The sequence below is a fragment of the Cololabis saira genome, unplaced genomic scaffold (assembly GCF_033807715.1).
Source record: "Cololabis saira isolate AMF1-May2022 unplaced genomic scaffold, fColSai1.1 scf033, whole genome shotgun sequence".
Taxonomy (NCBI): domain Eukaryota; kingdom Metazoa; phylum Chordata; class Actinopteri; order Beloniformes; family Belonidae; genus Cololabis; species Cololabis saira.
In genome coordinates, this window is record NW_026906197.1 from 133,787 (window position 1) to 139,786 (window position 6,000).

Consider the following 6,000-nt stretch of genomic DNA (forward strand, 5'->3'; position numbering starts at 1 on the left):
AGTCCAATAATGAAATGAGTCTCTCAAATCAACTACATAGACACCTTTCTCCAATTTTCTAACGTTTTCAATAGCTTGCCTTAAAAAATCAGAAGGTAAATCAATGTTAGGACAGAAATCCGCTTTTTGGCATTTTCTCAGCGAGAAACAGTCATTTTGTACCTGAAGTGGTTTGGTGAGTCCAATAATGAAATGAGTCTCTCAAATCAACTACATAGACTCCTTTCTCCAATTTTCTAACGTTTTCAATAGCTTGCCTTAAAAAATCAGAAGGTAAATCAATGTTATGACAGAAATCCGCTTTTTGGCAGTTTCTCAGCGAGAAACAGTCATTTTGTACTTGAAACACTGTAAGTGGTTTGGTGAGTCCAATAATGAAATGAGTCGCTCAAATCAACTACATAGACTCCTTTCTCCAATTTTCTGACGTTTTCAATAGCTTGCCTTAAAAAATCAGAAGGTAGGATTCTTAATAGGACTAGCTGTTAATATCCCTAAAATATATCAGCACGATAACTCCTATCGGACATGACTGTGGGGTGGAGTTTGGACAAGATCGCGGGGCACCACCAAATCTACACGTCATCAGTTGTGTGCCTTGTCTTCATCAGGTGTTTCGGCCTCTTAACACAATACACCCTCTTCCAAGGTTGGCCTGCCACAGGCTGATCAGACCTGGGTGTGTGTCATATGGTGGCACCCCGTGGTCATCAAACAGCCCATGTTGCATCCCTCCGTTTCAGCCACAGCCAGTGACTGATCCGTTCGGCTGCTTTGGCAAGTTCTTTTATTGCCTTCCGCTGGGCCTGTCCTCTGATCCCAACTTCCTTCAGGAGCCGTGTGGTGGACCTGGCTACAAAGCCTCGGCAGCCAACCTCCACTGGCCACACCTTTACGTTTCATCCCCGCGCCTCAGCATCAGCTGCTAGGTTAGCATAACGCAGCCTTTTTCTTTCGAATGCTTCGTCGATGTTATCCTCCCACGGGACAGTCAGCTCCACAATGAAGACACGCCGGCATGACTTGGACCAGAGGACCAAATCTGGGCGCAGGTTGGTTGCTGCGATTTCTGGCGGGAAAGTGAGCCTCTGGCTGAGGTCTACCCGCATTTCCCAATCCCGGGCTGTGTCCAGTGGGCCTGAGTTTGGAGGTGATGGCTTGGTTCTCCGTTTCTCCCCTTGTCGGACGAATGTTGTCTTCCGTGGGAGGGTGGTCTGGGTTTTGAAAGGCATGGCGTTGATGGTGACCCTCTTGTCCTCAAGTTCGGCAGCCAAGCACTTCAACACTTGGTTATGGCGCCAGGTGTATCTTCCTTGAGTCAGGCTGGTCTTGCAACCCACCAGGATGTGTTTGAGGGTTGCTGGGGCTGCACACTGCAGGCAGGCTGGGTCCTCTCCATACCAGAGATGTAGGTTGGTTGGAGAGGGCAGGACATCATAAGTGGCTCTGATGATGAAGCTGAGCCTATTAGCCTCCATGCTCCACATCTCATTCCACGTGATTTTCCTCCTCTCCACACCCTCCCACCTCATCCAGCGTCCTTGCTGGGCTTGGGAGACTGCCTTGGCACACCTGGCTGCCTCCTCCTGGTTGCGCACCTCCTCAACCACCATGTGTCGCCGTTCAGACGGAGTAGCCTTTTGCCAAGCGGGTGTTGTTGCTTCCAGGCCAAGACCCCTCTGCCATGTTGGACTCGTCCCACTATATCCCGGTGTCTGAGGGTGGTCTTTGCCACTGCTACTGCTGCAGATGGTTTCCATTTCCTCCCTGTTGCCAGGTTTGGAGCCGCATCTCTGACGCATGGGTCCCGGGATTCTGTAAGAGTCATTTCCACCCTTGTTTTGGCACATTTGTACTCCTCCACCAGGCTTGAGATTGGAAGGGAGAGCGCTCCATTGCCATACAGGCCTATGCTGGAAAGGCATCTCGGCAGTCCAAGCCACTTCCTCACTTGGGCATTCACCAGTCTCTCAAGCCGATTGACATGAGATAAGGTGACCTCATAGATGGAAATTGGCCACATGAGGCGAGGTAGCAGCCCAAACTGAAAGCACCATAGCTTCAATTTTCCAGGGAGAGCAGTGTTGTTCATCTGCTTGAGGCCGCTGATTGTATCCTGCCTGAGTTGTTCCACCTGCTCAGAGTCTTTAAGTTCTGCGCTATACCATCGGCCAAGGCTTTTGATAGGCTTCTCCAGAACTGTTGGGATTGGCTGGTCGTCCACATAGAACCTTGCATTGGTGAGCTTACCTTTGACAATGGAGATGCTACGGGATTTGCTGGGTTTAATCTCCATTCGTGCCCATTTGATGTTTCCCTGGAGTTTCTCCAGCAGACGTTTGGTACATGCGACCGTTGTTGTTATTGTCGTCATGTCGTCCATGTACGCCCTGATTGGGGGAAGATGGAGCCGGCTCTTCAATCGTTCTCCTCCAACCACCCATCGTGATGCACGAATAAGTAGCTCCATTGCCATTGTAAACACCAGTGGCGAGATGGTGCAGCCCGCCATAATGCCTATCTCAAGGTGCTGCCAGGCAGTTGTACTATCCTGTGCTGTAACACAGAATTGGAGATCCTGGTAGTAGGCTTTGACTAGACTTGCGATTCCCTCTGGCACTTGAAAGAAGTTGAACGCTGTCCACAAGATCTCATGAGGCACTGACCCGAAGGCATTGGCAAGATCTAAAAACACCACATGCAGGTCTTTCTTCTCCTTCTTGGCCGTCTGTACTTGGTGCCAGATGACATTTGTGTGTTCCAAGCAACCTGAGAACCCACTTATCCCTGCCTTTTGCACTGAGGTGTCAACAAAGTTGTTCGCCAGCAGGAATGCTGAGAGCCTACGGGCCACGACACTGAAGAAAATCTTTCCTTCCACATTGAGAAGGCTGATCTGGCGAAACTGCTCGATGGTTGAGGAATTCTTCTCTTTGGGAATCAGGATCCCTCCTGCCCGTCGCCATGCCTTTGGTATCATTCCTTTTTCCCATGCCACTTTCATAAGCTTCCAGAGGTATTTCAAGACGCCTGGCGTGTTCTTATACACCCTGTATGGAATGCCGTTGGGCCCCGGGGCTGAAGCTGTTCTTGCCCGTTTTACTGTGCTCTCAACTTCGCTCCATGTGGGGGGCCTTGTTTCCATCTGGTGCTCAGGTGGTTGGATGGGTGGCATATCCTCCGGAATGCTGGTTGGCACATGCCTCTGTTTGTCGGAGTAGGTCTTCCGAAGATGTTCTTCCAGTTCTCTTATGGGTACTTTGAGGGTCCCAGATTTCTCCCTGACCAAGAGGTCCTTAACAAATTTATAGGGATCTCTGTAGAAGGCAGTCCTCGTTCGCTCTCTCTTCTTATGTTGCCTTCTCAGGCATTCTGCTCTTCGCAGTGCTGCCAGACGCTGCTTGATGTCGCCCTGTAGTGCCCCAAGGCCTTTCCTTTCCACTTCCGTGGCCTTCTTCCATTGTTTCCTCAGGCACCTCCTTTCTTTCACGAGTCTCTGAATCTCTTGTTGTCTCCTGGAATTGAGATGAGCAGATGGTTCCTTCTGGGTCTGCAAGTTCTCACGTTTCACACCAAATCTCTCTGCTCCATAGCTATAAATGGTCTCTCCGATCTTGTCCAGTTTTTTCTCCACACCCCCTTTCAGACCTTCTAAAAGGTGGACGAGGTCTGTGTCTGTGGTTTCCCACTCCTTTTTCTGACAGGATTTAGGCCACAAGATTTGAGGTTTTCGTCCAGTCAGCCTCCGCTCTACTGCTGTCTGTGGCTGGATGGGCTCTGGGCTGATGTTCATAAATGGATCTGTGCTTGATTGAGCTTCGTCTGGGGTTCTGATACCCTGTGGACTGTGGTGAATATCCTGCCACTGGGCTTCACTCGACTGATTTGCCCTACCTCTAAGGAAGTAATGGTCAATGCGAGGCCCCTTGCTAAGCTCTCTCAGACACTTGAAACAATGTTATTACAGAAATCCGCTTTTTGGCAGTTTCTCAGCGAGAAACAGTCATTTTGAACCTGAAACACTGTAAGTGGTTTGGTGAGTCCAATAATGAAATGAGTCTCTCAAATCAACTACATAGACTCCTTTCTCCAATTTTCTAACGTTTTCAATAGCTTGCCTTAAAAAATCAGAAGGTAAAACAATGTTATGACAGACATCCGCTTTTTGGCATTTTCTCAGCGAGAAACAGTCATTTTGTACCTGAAACACTGTAAGTGGTTTGGTGAGTCCAATAATGAAATGAGTCTCTCAAATCAACTACATAGACACCTTTCTCCAATTTTCTTACGTTTTCAATAGCTTGCCTTAAAAAATCAGAAGGTAAAACAATGTTATTACAGAAATCCGCTTTTTGGCATTTTCTCAGCGAGAAACAGTCATTTTGTACCTGAAACACTGTAAGTTGTTTGGTGAGTCCAATAATGAAATGAGTCTCTCAAATCAACTACATAGACACCTTTCTCCAATTTTCTAACGTTTTCAATAGCTTGCCTTAAAAAATCAGAAGGTAAAACAATGTTATTACAGAAATCCGCTTTTTGGCATTTTCTCAGCGAGAAACAGTCATTTTGTACCTGAAACACTGTAAGTGGTTTGGTGAGTCCACTAATGAAATGAGTCTCTCAAATCAACTACATAGACTCCTTTCTCCAATTTTTTGACGTTTTCAATAGCTTGCCTTAAAAATTCAGAAGGTAAAACAATGTTATTACAGAAATCCGCTTTTTGGCATTTTCTCAGCGAGAAACAGTCATTTTGTACCTGAAACACTGTAAGTGGTTTGGTGAGTCCAATAATGAAATGAGTCCCTCAAATCAACTACATAGACTCCTTTCTCCAATTTTCTGACGTTTTCAATAGCTTGCCTTAAAAAATCAGAAGGTAAAACAATGTTATTACAGAAATCCGCTTTTTGGCATTTTCTCAGCGAGAAACGGTCATTTTGTACCTGAAACACTGTAAGTGGTTTGGTGAGTCCAATAATGAAATGAGTCTCTCAAATCAACTACATAGACTCCTTTCTCCAATTTTCTGACGTTTTCAATAGCTTGCCTTAAAAAATCAGAAGGTAAAACAATGTTATTACAGAAATCCGCTTTTTGGCATTTTCTCAGCGAGAAACGGTCATTTTGTACCTGAAACACTGTAAGTGGTTTGGTGAGTCCAATAATGAAATGAGTCTCTCAAATCAACTACATAGACTCCTTTCTCCAATTTTCCAACGTTTTCAATAGCTTGCCTTAAAAAATCAGAAGGTAAAACAATGTTATTACAGAAATCCGCTTTTTGGCATTTTCTCAGCGAGAAAAATTCAGAAGGTAAAACAATGTTATTACAGAAATCCGCTTTTTGGCATTTTCTCAGCGAGAAACAGTCATTTTGTACCTGAAACACTGTAAGTGGTTTGGTGAGTCCAATAATGAAATGAGTCCCTCAAATCAACTACATAGACTCCTTTCTCCAATTTTCTGACGTTTTCAATAGCTTGCCTTAAAAAATCAGAAGGTAAAACAATGTTATTACAGGAATCCGCTTTTTGGCATTTTCTCAGCGAGAAACAGTCATTTTGTACCTGAAACACTGTAAGTGGTTTGGTGAGTCCAATAATGAAATGAGTCTCTCAAATCAACTACATAGACTCCTTTCTCCAATTTTCTAACGTTTTCAATAGCTTGCCTTAAAAAATCAGAAGGTAAATCAATGTTAGGACAGAAATCCGCTTTTTGGCATTTTCTCAGCGAGAAACAGTCATTTTGTACCTGAAGTGGTTTGGTGAGTCCAATAATGAAATGAGTCTCTCAAATCAACTACATAGACTCCTTTCTCCAATTTTCTAACGTTTTCAATAGCTTGCCTTAAAAAATCAGAAGGTAAATCAATGTTATGACAGAAATCCGCTTTTTGCCATTTTCTCAGCGAGAAACAGTCATTTTGAACCCGAAACACTGTAAGTGGTTTGGTGAGTCCAATAATGAAATGAGTCTCTCAAATCAAACTAC